The sequence below is a fragment of the Pristiophorus japonicus genome, chromosome 2 (assembly GCF_044704955.1).
Source record: "Pristiophorus japonicus isolate sPriJap1 chromosome 2, sPriJap1.hap1, whole genome shotgun sequence".
In the NCBI taxonomy this organism is placed as follows: Eukaryota; Metazoa; Chordata; class Chondrichthyes; family Pristiophoridae; genus Pristiophorus; species Pristiophorus japonicus.
The window spans coordinates 38,642,712-38,659,583 of NC_091978.1; the positions used below are offsets into that span (position 1 = coordinate 38,642,712).

General features: G+C 44.8%; 1 long non-coding RNA gene and 1 other non-coding gene across 2 annotated transcripts in view; one reads left to right on the forward strand and one right to left on the reverse strand.

Moving 5' to 3' along the window:
• Nucleotides 1-3,963: 3,963 nt before the first annotated feature.
• Nucleotides 3,964-16,872, reverse strand: part of LOC139229973 (uncharacterized) — a 41,769-nt gene continuing 28,860 nt past the window's right edge. Inside the window, exon 3 of the long non-coding RNA XR_011587871.1 lies at nt 3,964-3,981. This is a non-coding gene — a long non-coding RNA (uncharacterized lncRNA). The remainder of the gene's footprint in view (nt 3,982-16,872) is intronic.
• Nucleotides 10,634-10,830, forward strand: LOC139252510 (U2 spliceosomal RNA). Its single transcript, XR_011591490.1, has one exon. It is a non-coding gene; the product is annotated as a U2 spliceosomal RNA (small nuclear RNA).

Sequence of the window (16,872 nt, forward strand, 5' to 3'; positions counted from 1 at the left end):
TATAACAGGATACAAACACCTCCCACACCCAGCCCCCCAACAGTCAAAAAATGTATAATGACAGTAACAATAGTAACATTAACAACCCCAACAGTAAACAATACAAAAACAAAATTAATGTTCCCCCACTCCCACCCCCCATGCTTACCTTGGCCTCTGCCCTTCCTGGTCTGAAACCCCCTTTCCCACTTACAGTCCCCCTTCTACATGCATTTACACCAAGCTGGCTTGCTGTAGGGCAGCTTGAGCGCTGCTGCTGTGGGTGGGGATGATGGTGGCAGAGTCACATTCTCTGTTGAAGCTGGAGAAGACGGTTCCAAAGAAATGTTTTCCAAGTTAGAAGTAACTGCTTCCTCCTGACTCGCATCTGTTGATATGGGTGGTACGGCACCTTGGGGTGCAGTGCCGTATCCCAAGTCCACTGCCTGCCACATGGCATCGACGGAATCGGCCATTCTCCGCTTTGCCGCAACCATCTGCGTCATGTCCTCCGAGATACGCGCAGTCACTGCGGCAATGTTACCGGTCAACCAGACAAAAGCAGAAAACTATAGACCAGTTAGCCTAACATCTGTTGCTGGGAAAATGCTGGAGTCTATTATTAAGGAAGCAGTAGCAGGACATTTGGAAAAGCATGATTCAGTCAAGCAGAGTCAACATGGGTTTTATGAAAGGGAAATCATGTTTGACAAATTTGCTGGAGCTCTTTGAGGATGTAATGAGCAGGTTGGATAAGGGGGAATCAGTGTGTATTTGTGGTGTATTTGTGTTCCAGAAGGCATTCGATAAGGTGCCACAAAAGAGGTTACTGCACAAGATAAAAGTTCACGGGGTTTGGAGTAATATATTAGCATGAATAGAGGATTGGCTAACTAACAGAAAACAGAGAGTCAGGATAAATGGGTCATTTTCCGGTTGGCAAACAGTGACTAGTGGGGTGCCACAGGGATCGGTGCTGGGTCCTCAACTATTTACAATCTATGTTAATGATTTGGATGAAGGGACCGAGTGTAATGTAGCCAAGTTTGCTGATGATACAAAGATGGGTGGGAAAGCAAATTGTGAGGAAGACACAAAAAATCTGCAATGGGATATAGACAGGCCAAGTGAGTAGGGAAAAATTTGGCAGATGGAGTATAATGTGGGAAAATGTGAGGTTATTCACTTTGGCAGAAATAATAGAAAAGCAAATTATAATTTAAATGAAGAAAAATTGCAAAGTGCTGCAGTACAGAGAGACCTGGGAGTCCTTGTGCATGAAACACAAAAAGTTAGTATGCAGGTACAGCAAGTAATCAGGAAGGCAAATGGAATGTTGGACTTTATTGCAAGGGGGATAGAGTATAAAAGCAGAGAAGTCCTGCTACAACTGTACAGGGTATTGGTGAGGCCACACCTGGAGTACTGTGTACAGTTTTGGTCTCCGTATTTAAGGAAGGATATACTTGCATTGGAGACTGTATAGAGAAGGTGCACTAGGTTGATTTCGAAGAGGAGGTGGTTGACTTAGGAGGATAGGTTGATTAGGTTGACCCTATACATATTGGCGTTAAGAAGAATGAGAGGTGATCTTATTGAAACTTATAAGATAATGAGGGGACTCGACAAAGTGGATGAGGAGAGGATATTTCCACTCATAAGGGAAACTAAAATTAGGGGACATAGTTTTAGAATAAGGGGCCGCCCATTTAAAACTGAGATGAGGAGGAATTTCTTCTCTCAGAGGGTTGTAAATCTATGGAATTCTCTGCCCCAGAGAGCTGTGGAGACTGGGTCATTGAATATATTTAAGAACATAAGAACATAAGAAATAGGAGCAGGAGCAGGTCATACGGCCCCTTGAACCTGCTCCACCATTTAATAAGATCATGGCTGATCTGATCGTGGACTAGCTCCAATTCCCCACCCGCTCCCCATAATCCCTTATCCCCTTATCGTTTAAGAAACTGTCTATTTCTGTTTTAAATTTATTTAATGTCCCAGCTTCCACAGCTCTCTGAGGCAGCGAATTCCATAGATTTACAACCTTCTGAAAGAAGAAATTTCTCCTCATCTCTGTTTTAAATGGGCAGCCCCTTATTCTAAGATCATGCCCTCTAGTTCAAGTCTCCCCCATCAGTGGAAACATCCTCTCTGCATCCACCTTGTCAAGCCCCCTCATAATCTTATAAGTCAACCCCCTCATCCCCGGAATCAACCAAGAGAACCTTCTCTGAACTGCCTCCAAAGCAAGTATATCCTTTCGTAAATATGGAAATCAAAACTGCATGCAATATTCCAGGTGTGGCCTCACCAATACCTTATATAGCTGTAGCAAGACTGCCCTGCTTTTATATTCCACCCCCTTTGCAATAAAGGCCAAGATACCATTGGCCTTCCTGATCACTTACTGTACCTGCATACTATCCTTTTGTGTTTCATGCACAAGTACCCCCAGGTCCCGCTGTATTGCGGCACTTTGCAATCTTTTTCCATTTAAATAATAAGTTGCTCTTTGATTTTTTTTCTGCCAAAGTGCATGACCTCACACTTTCCAAAATTATACTCCATCTGCCAAATTTTTTCCCACTCACTTAGTCTGTTTATGTCCTTTTTGCAGATTTTTTGTTTTCTCCTCACACATTGCTTTTCCTCCCATCTTTGTATCGTCAGCAAGCTTGGCTATGTTACACTCAGTCCCTTCTTCCAAGTCGTTTATATAGATTGTAAATAGTTGGGGTCCCAGCACTGATCCCTGTGGCACCCCACTAGTTACTGGTTGCCAACCAGAGAATGAACCATTTACCCTGACACTCTTTTTTCTGTTAGTTAGCCAATCCTCTATCCATGCTAATATATTACCCCCAACTCCGTGAATTTTTATCTTGTGCAATAACTTTTTATGTGGCACCTTGTCAAATGCCTTCTGGAAGTCCAAATGCACCACATCCACTGGTTCCTCTTTATCCACCCTGCTCGTTACATCCTCAAAGAATTTCAGAAAATTTGTCAAACATGACTTCCCCTTCATAAATCCATGCTGACTCTGCCTGACCAGAGATAGACAGATTTTTGAGCGAAAAGGGAATAAAGGGTTATGGGGAGCGGGCGGGGAAGTGGAGCTGAGTCCATGATCACATCAGCCATGATCTTATTGAATGGTGGAGCAAGCTCGAGGGGCCAAATGGTCTCCTTCTGCTCCTATTTCTTATGTTCTTATGTTCTTAATCCACCCATCACCTGGAGGAGCTCTCGACCAATGTCGACATTTGTCCTTGACAGTGCTACCATATCCAGGTTGACATCCGCCTGTCGTTGCGCAATCCTACCTCGCCGAACCAACCTCCGCAGTGTTGGCGTAGCTGTTGGACCACCCGGGTGCCCTGCTGCAAGATGCTTGGCCCCGCTACTTCCTCAGTTGGTGAGGACGTGGCCGCAGGAACATTAGAACAGCACACTCCTCATCATCCTCCTCACTGGTCTCCTCTGTGGTTAGCACGACCTGCACGAGAAGTGGTGATGCTCTAGGGGCCTCCATGTTCCTGTCTTGCTCCTGGGGAACCTGGGGATCTAGAAAACATAATTGAGGTTAGTAGAATAGAAGGAGAGGCCATGGTGACATGAGAATACTTACGCTATGCAGGCATATGTACAAGGAGCAACAGTACGGCAATAAATATCAACGACAGATGTCACATATAATTAACATCATGATTGTAATGCCATGCATCCTCTGTACTATGAGATTTCATGATCCCATCATTAATTACATAACATTACATCATTCATATATTATAATGAAACGGCATTAAATTACTTTAAATCACCAATGGTTTATACATTACTCACGAGGCACAACAACAGGACCAGCACCACCCCGGGTGGCCAAACGATTATGCGACCAAGTGCTGAGACACGCTCTTCCAGGTCGGTTAATTGGTATAGTTCAGCAGGCCTTCCTCCTGTGTGCCTGCGCTCAGCGCGTCTCTTAGATATCTTCCTCTGCAAAGGTGACAAGAGCATGGCATAAGCTAATTGCCGAGGTATTATTACAGATATTACTAGATACTATTACACAACACACAGAAAACACAGATATTATAATCCACAATTAGTCATCGCCCATGCTATTCACCGTTAACGTTAACTTTATATGCTAATTCAGGTCTCCAGCTGTCCTGGCTAACCCTTGCCACTGGATAAAGGCCTAGCTCTGTCGAGCCCGTGTGGTGGCTGATGTGCAACAGTCACCACACGTTTTTAAAAAAAATTCACGCACAGGCATCTTCCACCCCCTCAATTGGAATTCAGGACTGGAACATTGGGTCCGTAATTGAAACATCTGTGAATCCATGTGGAAGCAAGTCATCCTCGTTCGAGAGACCGCCTATGATGATGATATGATATATGCTAAAATGCTTTGTATGCAATTGATGCATGGTTATATCTCCGGTCGTAGAGTAAATTTAATAAGGACGTGGTTAGGAACTAATGCATAACACCAAGATTACCAGCTTAATTACAATCTGGCAGATTTACATTTTAATTAATGAGTCATTGCATCATTACAATTATAAATTGAATAATTTAATACTTACTCTTCCAGGCCCAATCAGGTGGTTCCAGCACTTGCGGCACTGGTTTGGCACTTGGACATCGTGAGCCGCCAATGATACAACCTCAGCGATCTCCGCCCAGATTCTTTGGTGTATATGGGGGAGGGGGTGGGGGGCGTTCTCACGACCACCCTGGGTTAATTGGACCCACCGAGTTTCCACCTTGTGGACCAAGGCAGCATTTGCTTCTTCAGAGAATCTTTTGGCTCTCCTGCTCCCACCAACCTCCGCCAAATCACTCCCCTCAGCCACTTCTGCTACTTCACCAACATCACTCACTCCCAACTTCACCATCTCCATTCTACTATCAGGTTTTTTTATTTTCTCCCTGCTTGCCTCGACTGTAATGCGTTCGCTCTCTCCCTCTCTTTCAGTCTTCTGAGCATGCGCAGATGACCCCCTGACCTCATGAATCATGGGAAAAGTTAATCACCTTAAACAAACCACACATGCGCAGAACAGCTGTTGCTATGGATGCTGGCCTTGCATGACAGAATACATCGCTATCACCCAATTCACATCACTACGGCTATCGGCCAAATTAAAAAGGCGAAACTAGCAGTTTTTAAAATGGGCGATATTCCGGCAATCCCGAAAAATAATACAACCACTAACGCTGGAAATATCGCCCATTTTAGGGCAATAGCGATGTAAATGGAAAGTCTAGCCCTTTATGTTATTGGCAAAAAATGCAATAATCTAAAACAATGTTTATCGTATAACAGCCAACTCTACTCAATGTGTTAATACACTTCATATCTAAAAACCAGAGTTTGAATCCAGATCAAGGGCCAGCGATAAATACATTCTTAAGAATTGTATATTATTTCTTTGAAGTTCACAGTGGGTATAGATCTCCAACTCTACTTGTAATTTGTCATGGGTCTAAGAAAATAAGGGATAAGAATATACAAAAGAAAAAAAATTATACACTTCGACGGCAGATGGGAATTGTATTAATTTTGCTCATAATTGTGAAAGTGCTGAAATAATTTTTAAACTCTCTAAAGTTACATTCAGAGTTAAGATCAGATAGGTCAGATATGAAAAACTCGCCTTGCTTTATAAATGTACTTGGTTTCAATGGTAACCTTAGGAGAACACCCATTAAGAAGTGAGGTTGTTTGCTGATGATTTTACAGTGTTCAGTTCCATTCGCAATCCCCAGATAACGAAGCAGTCCGTGCCTGTGTGCAGCAAGACCTGGATGACATTCAGGCTTGGGCAGATAAGCAGCAAGTAAAATTTGTGCCACACAAATATCAGGCAATGACTGGGCCAAAAACTGCGGCCTCGCCGGGTGCGTATGAAGTGCGCACGCACCCGGCGAGGCCTCGCAAGTCGATTCTCGGCGTGGGATGCACACGCGCCAAGCACCAGCTTTTCCGATCTGTCAAAATTTCTTTTGACAAATCGAATACATCCCCGCAGGAAGAACATCTGTGGGGCAGAGCTTTGGCTATTTGCCCAACTCTTGCCCAGTGAATGTTCTTCAAACTCTTATGCCTGGTAAAAGCAGGCATAGAGCCAACTTTTACCAGGCATAATACTATTAAATCATAGAAAAATTAAATGTAATCATTCATTTTTATATCAAAAACCCTGTCCATTAAGGTAAGTTTATTTTTAACCCTATTAAAACACATTAAAAATCAATTTCAAAAAAATATTTTTTTTCTGAAACATTTAATTGCATTCAATTTCAATTAATTTTAAATATGTGAGGTGTATTTCTTATTTATTGTGTTGTGTTTCTTGTTTAAGGGGTATTCTCATTGATAGTAATGGGAGATCGTAAAAACAGCTCCCATTATTATCAATGAGAATACTAAATAGTGATTGGTGGTCCAGGCCCACGTGATTCCAGGATACATTTGCGTATCTTGAGGACAGGTGCCCGTACGTTGCACAGCAAATGAAGGCCTCTGACTGGAAGCCTACTTTCCTTCAGGAACACCAGGTATTTTCGTAGATTTTTTTCAGGTTGGAGGCTTTCATCCAAAAGAAGCCCCCGACCGCAATTTTCCCCCACTATCTCCAACAAGAGAAAATCGAACCACTTTGAGAGTCAGTTGTGGCTCAGTGGGTAGTGCACTCATCTCTGAGTCAGGCGATTGTGGGTTCAAGACCCACTCCAGGGATTTGAGCACATAAATCTAAGTTGACACTCCAGTGTGGTGCTGAGGGAGTGCTGCACTGTCGGAGGTGCCGTCTTTTGGATGAGATGTTAAACCAAGGCCCCGTCTGCTCTCTCAGGTGGACGTAAAAGATCCCATGGCACTATTTTGAAGAAGAGCAGGGGAGTTATCTCCGGTGTCCTGGCCAATATTTATTCCTCAATCAACATAGTAAAAACAGGTAATTGGTCATTATCACATTGCTGTTTGTGGGAGCTTGTTTTGCGCAAATTGGCTGTCGCGTTTCCCATAGTGCAACAGTGACTACATTCCAAAAGTACTTCATTGGTGGTCATAAAAGGCGCTATATAAATGCAAGTATTTCTTTCTTTCTTGACATTTAATGGCATTACCATCATCGAATCCCCCATCATCAACAACCTGGGGATTACCATTGACCAGAAACTTAATAGGACAAGCCACATAAATACTGTGGGAACAAGAGTAAACCATAGAAACATAGAAACATAGAAAATAGGTGCAGGAGTAGGCCATTCGGCCCTTCGAGCCTGCACCACCATTCATGCAACGTCAGCACCCCATTCCTGCTTTCTTTCCATACCCCTTGATCCCTTTAGCCGTAAAGGCCACATCTAACTCCCTTTTGAAGATATCTAACAAACTGGCCTCAACAACTTTCTGTGGTAGAGAATTCCACAGGTTCACAATTCTCTGAGTAAAGAAATTTCTCCTCATCTCGGTCCTAAATGTCTTACCCCTTATCCTTAGACTGTGACCCCTGGTTCTGGACTTTCCCAACATTGGGAACATTCTTCCTACATCAGAATTTCTTCCCGTCAGAATTTTATATGTTTCTACGAGATCTCCGCTCATTCTTCTAAATTCAAATGAATATAAGCCTAGTTGATCCAGCCTTTCTTCATATGTCAGTCCTGCCATCCTGGGAATCAATCTGGTGAACCTTTGCTGCACTCCCTCAATAGCAAGAGTGTCCTTTCTCAGATTAGGAGACCAAAACTGTACACAATATTCAAGATATGGCCTCACCAAGGCCCTGTACAACTGCAGTAAGACCTCCCTGCTCCTATACTCAAATCCTCTCGCTATGAAGGCCAACATGCCATTTGCCTTCTTCACCGCCTGCTGCACCTGCATGCCAACTTTCAATGACTGATGTACCATGACACCCAGGTCTCGTTGTACCTCCCCTTTTCCTAATCTGTCACCATTCAGATAATAATCTGCCTTCCTGTTTTTGCCACCAAAGTGGATAACCTCACATTATCTACATTATACTGCCATGCATTTGCCCACTCATCTAACCTGTCCAAGTCACCCTGCAGCCTCTTAGCATTCCCTTCACAGTTCACACTGCCACCCAGCTTAGTGTCATCTGCAAACTTGGAGATATTACATTCAGTTCCTTCGTCTAAATCATTAATATATATTGTAAATAGCTGGGTTCCCAGCAATGAACCTTGCGGTACTGCACTATTCACTGCCTGCCATTCTGAAAAGGACCTGTTTATCCCGACTCTCTGCTTCCTGTCTGCCAACCAGTTCTCCATCCACGTCAGTATATTACCCCCAATACCATTAATTTTGCACACCAATCTCTTGTGTGGGACCTTGTCAAAAGTCTTTTGAAAGTCCAAATACATCACATCTACTGGTTCTCCCTTATCCAAGAGTAGGTCAGAGGCTGAGTATTTTCAACTACTGGCTCCCTCAAACCTTTCTATAAGGCACAAGTCAGGAGAGTGAAGGATAATTTCCATTTGCCTGCATGAGTGCAGCTCCAACAACACTCAAGAAGCTTGACACCATCCAGAACAAAACAGCTCGCTTGATTGGCAACCATCTAGCACCTTAAGCATTCACTCCCTCCACCACCTAGAAGCCTAACATCTGTGGTTGGGAAAATGTTGGAATCCATTATTAAAGAAGCAGTAGCAGGACATGTGGAAAAGCAAAATTCGGTCAGGCAGAGTCAGCCTGGATTTATGAAGGGAAAGTCATGTTTGACAAATTTGCTGGAGCTCTTTGAGGATGTAATGAACAGGGTGGATAAAGGGGAACCAGTGGATGTGATGCATTTGGACTTCCAGAAGGCATTTGACAAGGTGCCACATAAAAGGTTACTGCACAAGATAAAAGTTCACAGGGTTGGGGGTAATATATTAGCATGGATAGAGGATTGGCTAAATAACAGAAACAGAGAAGTCGGGATCAATGGTTCATTGTTTGGTTGACAACCAGTAACTAGTGGGGTGCCACAGGGATCAGTGCTGGGACCCCAACTATTTACAATCTATATTAACGACTTGGAAGAAGGTACTGAGTGTAATGTAGCCAAGTTTGCTGAGGATTCAAAGATGGGAGGAAAAGCAATGTGTGAGGAGTGCACAAAAAATCTGCAAAAAGACATAGACAGGCTAAGTGAATGGGCAAAAATTTGGCAGATGGAGTGTAATGTTGGAAAGAGTGAGATCATGCACTTTGGCAGAAAAAAATCAAAGAGCAACTTATTATTTAAATGGAGAAAGATTGCAAAGTGCCTCAGTACAGTGGAACCTGGGGGTACTTGTGCATGAAATACAAAAGGATAGTATGCAGGTACAGCAAGTGATCAGGAAGACCAATGGTATAGAAAATAGGTGCAGGAGTAGGCCATTCGGCCCTTCGAGCCTGCACCATCTTGGCCTTTATTGCAAAGGGGATGGAGTTTTATAGCAGGGAAGTCTTGCTACAGCTATACAAGGTATTGGTGAGGCAATACTGTGTGCAGTTTTGGTCTCCATATTTACGAAAGGATATACTTGCTTTGGAGGCAGTTCAGAGAAGGTTCACTAGGTTGATTCCGGGGATGAGGGGGGTTGACTTATGAGGAAAGGTTGAGTAGGTTGGGCCTCTAATCATTGGAATTCAGAAGAAAGAGAGGTGATCTTATCGAAACGTATAAGATTATGAGGGGGCTAGACAAGGTGGATGCAGAGAGGATGTTTCCACTGATGGGGGAGACTAGAACTAGAGGGCATAAACTTAGATTTTGGGGGCGCCCATTTAAAACAGAGATGAGGAGAAATTTCTTCTCTCAAAGGATTGTAAATCTGTGGAAGTCGCTGTCTCAGAGAGCTGTGGAAACTGGGACATTGAATAAATTTAAGACAGAAGTAGACAGTTTCTTAAACGATAAGGGGATAAGGGGTTATGGGGAGCGGGCGGGGAAGTGGAGCTGAGTCCATGATCAGATCAACCATGATCGTATTAAATGGTGGAGCAGGCTCAAGGGGCCATATGGCCTACTCCTGTTCCTATTTCTTATGTTCTTATGTTCTTACAAGGGTAGCAGGCTCATGGGAACACCACCACCTGCAAGTTCCCTTACAAATCACACACCATCCTGACTTGGAAATATATTGCCGTTCCTTCATCGGCGCTGGGTCAAAAGCCTGGAACACCCTCCTTAACAGCACTGTGGGGGTACCTTCACTCGCTTCTCGGCCTTTTGGCTAAGATCTGCATAACTAACCTGACCAGCCACCATGACCTCCGGGTGGTTTCTCCCTGGTCAGGAAGGTATATGCTTACATTTTTGTAAACAGGAGGTGGGTGGGATGGCTTGACCCATCCACCTCCACGGAGGTGTGTGGGGGACCTGACCCATCCACCTCCACGGAGGTGTGTGGGGGACCTGACCCATCCACCTCCATGGCACGAACCTGGTATTGCAGTACTTCCAGGAACGGTGCAGTGGCTCTAGGCCTTTTGGCTAAGAGCATTGGCGCAGAGTGATCCTTGACTGGTGCAGGGTGACCTCTGGCGTTTGACAAAGAATTGTAACGATTGGAACGATTGGACACGAATTAAAAAAAAAAAAAAAAAAATTGAAGAAAGCGGCTTCTTTCTCGGCCTTTTGGCTAAGATCATGCGTAACTGACCTGACAGGGGAGTAACCGTGACCCCAAAGTGGTTCTCCCTGGATCAGGAAGGTGGTTCTCCTATGCTTTTTGGAAATAGGAGGTGGGTGGGGTGGCTTGACCCATCCACCTCCACGGAGGTGTGTGGGGGGCCTGACCCATCCACCTCCATGGCACGAACCTGGTATTGCAGTACTTCCAGGAACGGTGCAGTGGCTCTAGGCCTTTTGGCTAAGAGCATTGGCGCAGAGTGATCCTTGATGTGTGCAAGGTGACCTCTGACGTTTGTGATTTGACAAAGAATTGGAAAGATTGGCTACGAATTTTAAAAAAAAAATTGAAGAAAGCGGCTTCTGAATGGTAATTAGGAATGGGCAATAAATGCTGGTCTTGCCTGTGACGCCCACATCCCATGAATGAATAGAAAAATAACAATGTCTGGCACTCTCTCACTATATTGTGTGCACAATAAAAGCAATGAACATCTCATTAAAAGTCATAATTGTTTCCAATACCAGCTTTAGAAAAACATTTAGCTATTGAATCTTCTGAGAAATACACTTCCGAAAATAACATCAATAATTATTAGGTCCCGAAATAAATATTAAGAAAGAATTGCTTGGCAGTTGCTATCTTTGATTTATTGCATTCCTTAGATGGGGCATCAGTGGGAAGGCTGGCATTTATTGCCCATTCCTTGTTATTCTGGATGCAACTAAGTGGTTTGTTAGGCCAATCAAGAGTCAAGAATGTTGGTGTGAGATTAGAAACCCATATAGGCTAGACCGGGTAAGGGACCAGGTTTCCTTCCCTAATGGACATTAGTGAACCAGTTACGTTTTTACGACAATCTGACAGCTTCATGGTTACTTTTAATTGAACCTGCTTTTAATGTCCAGATTTTTCAAAATGAATACAACTTCTCAGACTGCCGTGGTTGGATTAGAACCCACATTCATCTCGATTATTAGCCCAGGCCTCTGGATTACTAGTCCATCATCATAGACAGTCCCTCGGAATCGAGGAAGACTTGCTTCAACTCTAAAAATGAGTCCTTAGGTGGCTGAACAGCCCAATATGAGAACCACCATCTCTGTCACAGGTGGGACAGATAGTCATTGAGGGAAAGGGTGGGTGGGACTGGTTTGCCGCACGCTCCTTCCGCTGCCTGCACTTGGTTTCTGCATGCTCTCGGCGATGAGACTCGAGGTGCTCGGCGCCCTCCCAGATGCACTTCCTCCACTTCGGGCGGTCTTTGGCCAGAATTCCCAGGTATCAGTGGCGATGTTGCACTTTATCAGGGAGGCTTTGAGGGTGTCCTTGTAATGTTTCCTCTGCCCACCTTTGGCTCGTTTGCCGTGAAGGAGCTCTGCGTAGAGCGCTTGTTTGGGAGTCTCGTGTCTGGCATGTGAACGATGTGGCCTGCCCAGCGGAGCTGATCAAGTATGGTCAGTGCTTCGATGCTGGGGATGTTGGCCTGGTCGAGGACACTAATATTTGTGCGTCTGTCCTCCCAGGGGATTTGCAGGATCTAGTGGAGACATCGCTGGTGGTATTTCTCCAGCGACTTGAGGTGTCTACTGTACATGGTCCATGTCTCTGAGCCAAACAGGAGGGCGGGTATTACTACAGCTCTGTAGACCATGAGCTTCATGGCAGATTTGAGGGCCTTGTCTTCAAACACTCTTTTCCTTAGGCGGCCAAAGGCTGCACTGGGGCACTGGAGGTGGTGTTGAATCTCGTCGTCAATGTCTGCTCTTATTGATAGGAGGCTCCCGAGGTATGCAAAATGGTCTACCTTGTCCAGGGCCGTGCCGTGGATCTTGATGACTGGGGGCAGTGCTGTGCAGCGAGGACAGGTTGGTGGAGGACTTTTGTCTTACTGATGTTTAGCGTAAGGCCCATGCATTCGTATGCCTCAGTAAATACGTTGACTATGACTTGGAGTTCAGCCTCTGTATGTGCACAGATGCAGGCAACGTCCGTATACTGTAGCTCAACGACAGAGGTTGGGGTGGTCTTGGACCTGGCCTGGAGACGACGAAGGTTGAACAGCTTCCCACTGGTTCTGTAGTTTAGTTCCACTCCAGCGGGGAGCTTGTTGACTGTGAGGTGAAGCATGGCAACGAGGAAGATTGAGAAGAGGGTTGAGGCGCTGACACAGCTCTGTTTGACCCCGGTCCGTATGTGGATTGGGTCTGTAATGGATCTGTTGGTAAGGATCACGGCCTGCATGTCGTCGTGGAGCAGGCGGAGGATGGTGATGAGCTTTTGGGGGCAGCCGAAACGGAGGAGGACGCTCCATAGACCCTCGCAGTTGACAGTGTCAAAGGCCTTTGTAAGGTCGAAGAAGGCCATGTATAAGCGCTGGTGCTGTTCCCTGCATTTTTCCTGCAGCTGTCGTGCTGTAAAAATCATGTCCGTTGACATAGAAACATAGAAAATAGTTGCAGGAGTAGGCCATTTGGCCCTTCGAGCCTGCACCACCATTCAATATGATTATGGCTGATCATGCAACTTCAGTACCCTATTCCCGCTTTCTCTCCATACCCCTTGATCCCTTTAGCTGTAAGGGCCTCATCTAACGCCCTTTTGAATATATCTAATGAACTGGCCTCAACAACTTTCTGTGGTAGAGAATTCCAGTGGTTCACAATTCTCCGAGTGAAGAAGTTTCTCCTCATCTCGGTCCTAAATGGCTTACCCCTTATCCTTAGACTGTGACCCCTGGTTCTGGACTTCCCCCAACATGGGGGACATTCTACCTGCATCAAACCTGTCCAATCCCGTCAGAATTTTATATGTTTCTATGAGATCCCCTCTCATTCTGTGCACAATGGTCTCTCTTATTCCAATCTTATATTCTTATGGTAGTGTATCAGCATAAAAGTATCGTACTTTGATAGAGTGCCATTTTCTAACCACTAGCATGTTCATCAATAAGACTGCATGGGGCAAATAATTTGCTGGTGGTCACCTATAGAATCATAGAAATTTACAACACAGGAGGAGGCCATTCGGCCCATCATGTCCGTGCCGACTGACAAAGAGCTACCCGGCCTAATCCCACTTTCCAGCTCTTGGTCCGTAGCCCTATAGGTTATAGCATTTCATGTGCACATCCAAGTACTTTGTAAATGCAATGAGGGTTTCTGCCTCTACCAACCTTTCAGGCACTGAGTTGCAGACCCCCACCACCCTCTGGGTGAAAATATTTCTTCTCAAATCCCCTCTAAACTTTCTACCAACTACTTTAAATCTATGCCCTCTGGTTATTGACCTCTCTGCTAAGAGAAGTAGTGTAATATACTGCTGCACCTAGTGGACCACTGCTCCACCTAGTGGACTACTGTGGTAATGCAGCCATTGCTGTTTACAATAATAAAAAGGCCAGGTCACCTGACAAGTCTCTGTGTTAAGAGCCATTTTGTAAAAGTGTGTTTGTGATGTCGTGAAGAATATATCACAAATAGGTCCTTCCTATCCACTCTATCTAGGCCCCTCATAATTTTATACACCTCAATTAGGTCTTCCCTCAGTCTCCTCTGCTCCAAAGAAACATAATTTGCTGGAACAGGAGATCTGACGGTGTCTGTTAAACTTGCCCTTGCGCATTTAGGCTTTAAAAATGTTTCTGTGGCACATTGCTGAACGTGTGAGTTGAGAACAGCACCGCAAGGGAGACAGGGTATCTAGGAGACAGGATATCTGGGAGACAGGATATCTCCTTAACCAATCAGTTGTGAAATTATAAGCATAAGGACTGAAAAGGAAGTACAGAAAGAGAAATGAAAAGAGGGACAGGAAAATTGGATTAAGCAAGAGTGAATAAAGAGAGAAAGGAAAAGTTAAAAGCATTGAAATTTAAAATGTTACATTTTTAAAAATCTACAACAATTAAAACCTGAAGGAATGAGAGTCCACACGTGTAATAGTTAATTTTCCATGTCAGAGAGGCTGATTGGCAGTAATTAGCACACAACACGCCGTTAAAATGGAACTTAGAATTGAATGGATAAAACTTTCTGCCCTTTTCATTCTTTTCCCCATGGACGTCCAATCCCTCTGCACCTCCATCCCCCGTTAGGGTCCTCCTTCCACCACACCCTCCTCCGCCTGGCTCAACTTCGCAACTTGTTCTCACATTGAACAACTTCTTATTTCAATCTACTTACTTCCTCTTCTGGAATCTGGCCTCGATGTGCGTTGCAAGGGCCACAACCTGCTCGCAGCAATTGCGTTTGGGCCCTTGCTAACTTCAGTCACTTCCTACAAATAAAAGGTGTTGCTATGGGAACCCGTATGGCTCCTAGCTATGTCTACCTTTTCCTGGGATAGGTGGAACATTCTTTGTTCCAGTCCTACTCAGGTCCCCTCCCTCACCACTTTTTCCGATACATTGATGACTGTATCGGTGCTGTTTCCTGCTCTCACCCTGAACTAAAAAATTTCATTATCTTTGCTTCCAATTTCAACCTTTCCCTTGCCTTCACATGGTCTATCTCCAACTCTTCCCTTCCCTTCCTCGACTTCTCTGTCTCCATTTCTGGGGATAGGTTATCGATCAATATCCACTAAAAGCCCACTGAAACCCACAGCTACCTTGGTTATACTTCCTCTGACCCCGCTTCCTGTAAGGATTCTATTCCATTCTCCCAGTTTCTCCATCTCTGTTGCAACTGTTCGGACAATGTCACATTCCATACCAGTGCTTCCGATATGTTTTTCATTTTCCTCAACCGAGGATTCCCCCCCCACTGTCGTTGACAAGGCCCTCAACACATGAGGAAGTGTCCATTCCATGTTCCGCACTTCTGCACTCACCCCTTCTTATTCCTCCCAGAGCCATGATAGGGTTCGCCTTGTCCTCACCTTTCATCCCACCAGCCTCCGCATTCAATGGATTACTCTCCACCATTTCTGCCATCTCCAGTGAGATCCCACCAACAAACACATCTTCCCCTCCCCTTTCAGCATTCCAACAGGACCATTCCTTCCACGACACCCTGGTTCACTCCTCAATCACCCCCAACAGCCCCTCCCCTTCCCATGGCAAGTGCGGGAGATGCAACACCTGCCCTTTTACTTCCTCCCTTCCCACTGTCCAAATCCTACAGCCTGAGTAATGGCTGGATAAATACGTATACTCCTGTCATTCAGCCACTATTTCACCACGCTCCCGATACAAACAGTGGCACTGCAGTACGGAGGCACTCAGCTCCTCAGGTGAATAGTTCACAAGAACATAAGAAATAAGAGCAGGAGTAGGCCATTTGGCCCCTTGAGCCTGCTCTGCCATTCAATGAGATCATGGCTGACCTTCTACCTCAACTCCACTTGCCTGCATATCCCTTGATTAGCTCACGTACAAACTGAAAGACATTTAAATAAACAGTTCAATTTGCCTGAAATCAGTGGAGCTATTAAAACGGTAAATACAGCGGACTATGGTAATCTCATTTTAGCGAGGTTCGAAAAGCTTATTAAATTGCTCAAAATAGTTGATGCATTAACGCGTTATAAGTGGCGCCTTTGTAATCGACTTGAGTGGAAATGGCAAATGGTTAGTGCCATTTGTCCAATGTGGGCGATAAATGTAGATGATGTAAGTGGTGAGAACAGATCAGCACGAAAGCATCCAATTCTTCCCAATGCCCAGCACAAAGGGGAGATAAAATTCTACTTTTGCAGGGGCACAAAATGGTAGTGGCGGATTGGCTGTCCATTATATGCCCTGCTTGACTCTCATTTCTAGTGATCTTAATACCATTTAACAGAACTGGGTCCCAGCCCACATTCCATGCCCTTTCCTGAACCCTGAATAATGTTTGAGGAGCGTTCGCCGAAGCCCGTGAATTTGGGGCTTAATGCATTGAATGTCCAGTGTTCTTTATGCTTAGTGGTTGACGCAGAGACCACTGCATCTTTTAATGGAAACGAGGGGAAACACTTGCATCAGGAGAAGCTATGAGCCAATGGGGAGAGAGTTGAGCAATGGAATACATTTTGGATTGCAGTAGCAAAAAGCTGGCACAGACCCATGATGGGCTGATTTGGCCTCCTCCCATGCTATAAAGTTCGATTGTTTTATCGAAGTCTACCGTAACACATAAGAAACGCTTACCCTCAACAGATCTTTGCTGTGACGTGAGAAATGGTTGCAGGATTGTATGGTACCCCTCACTCCCGATATTACAGCTCAAATAAAATGGGCCTTAC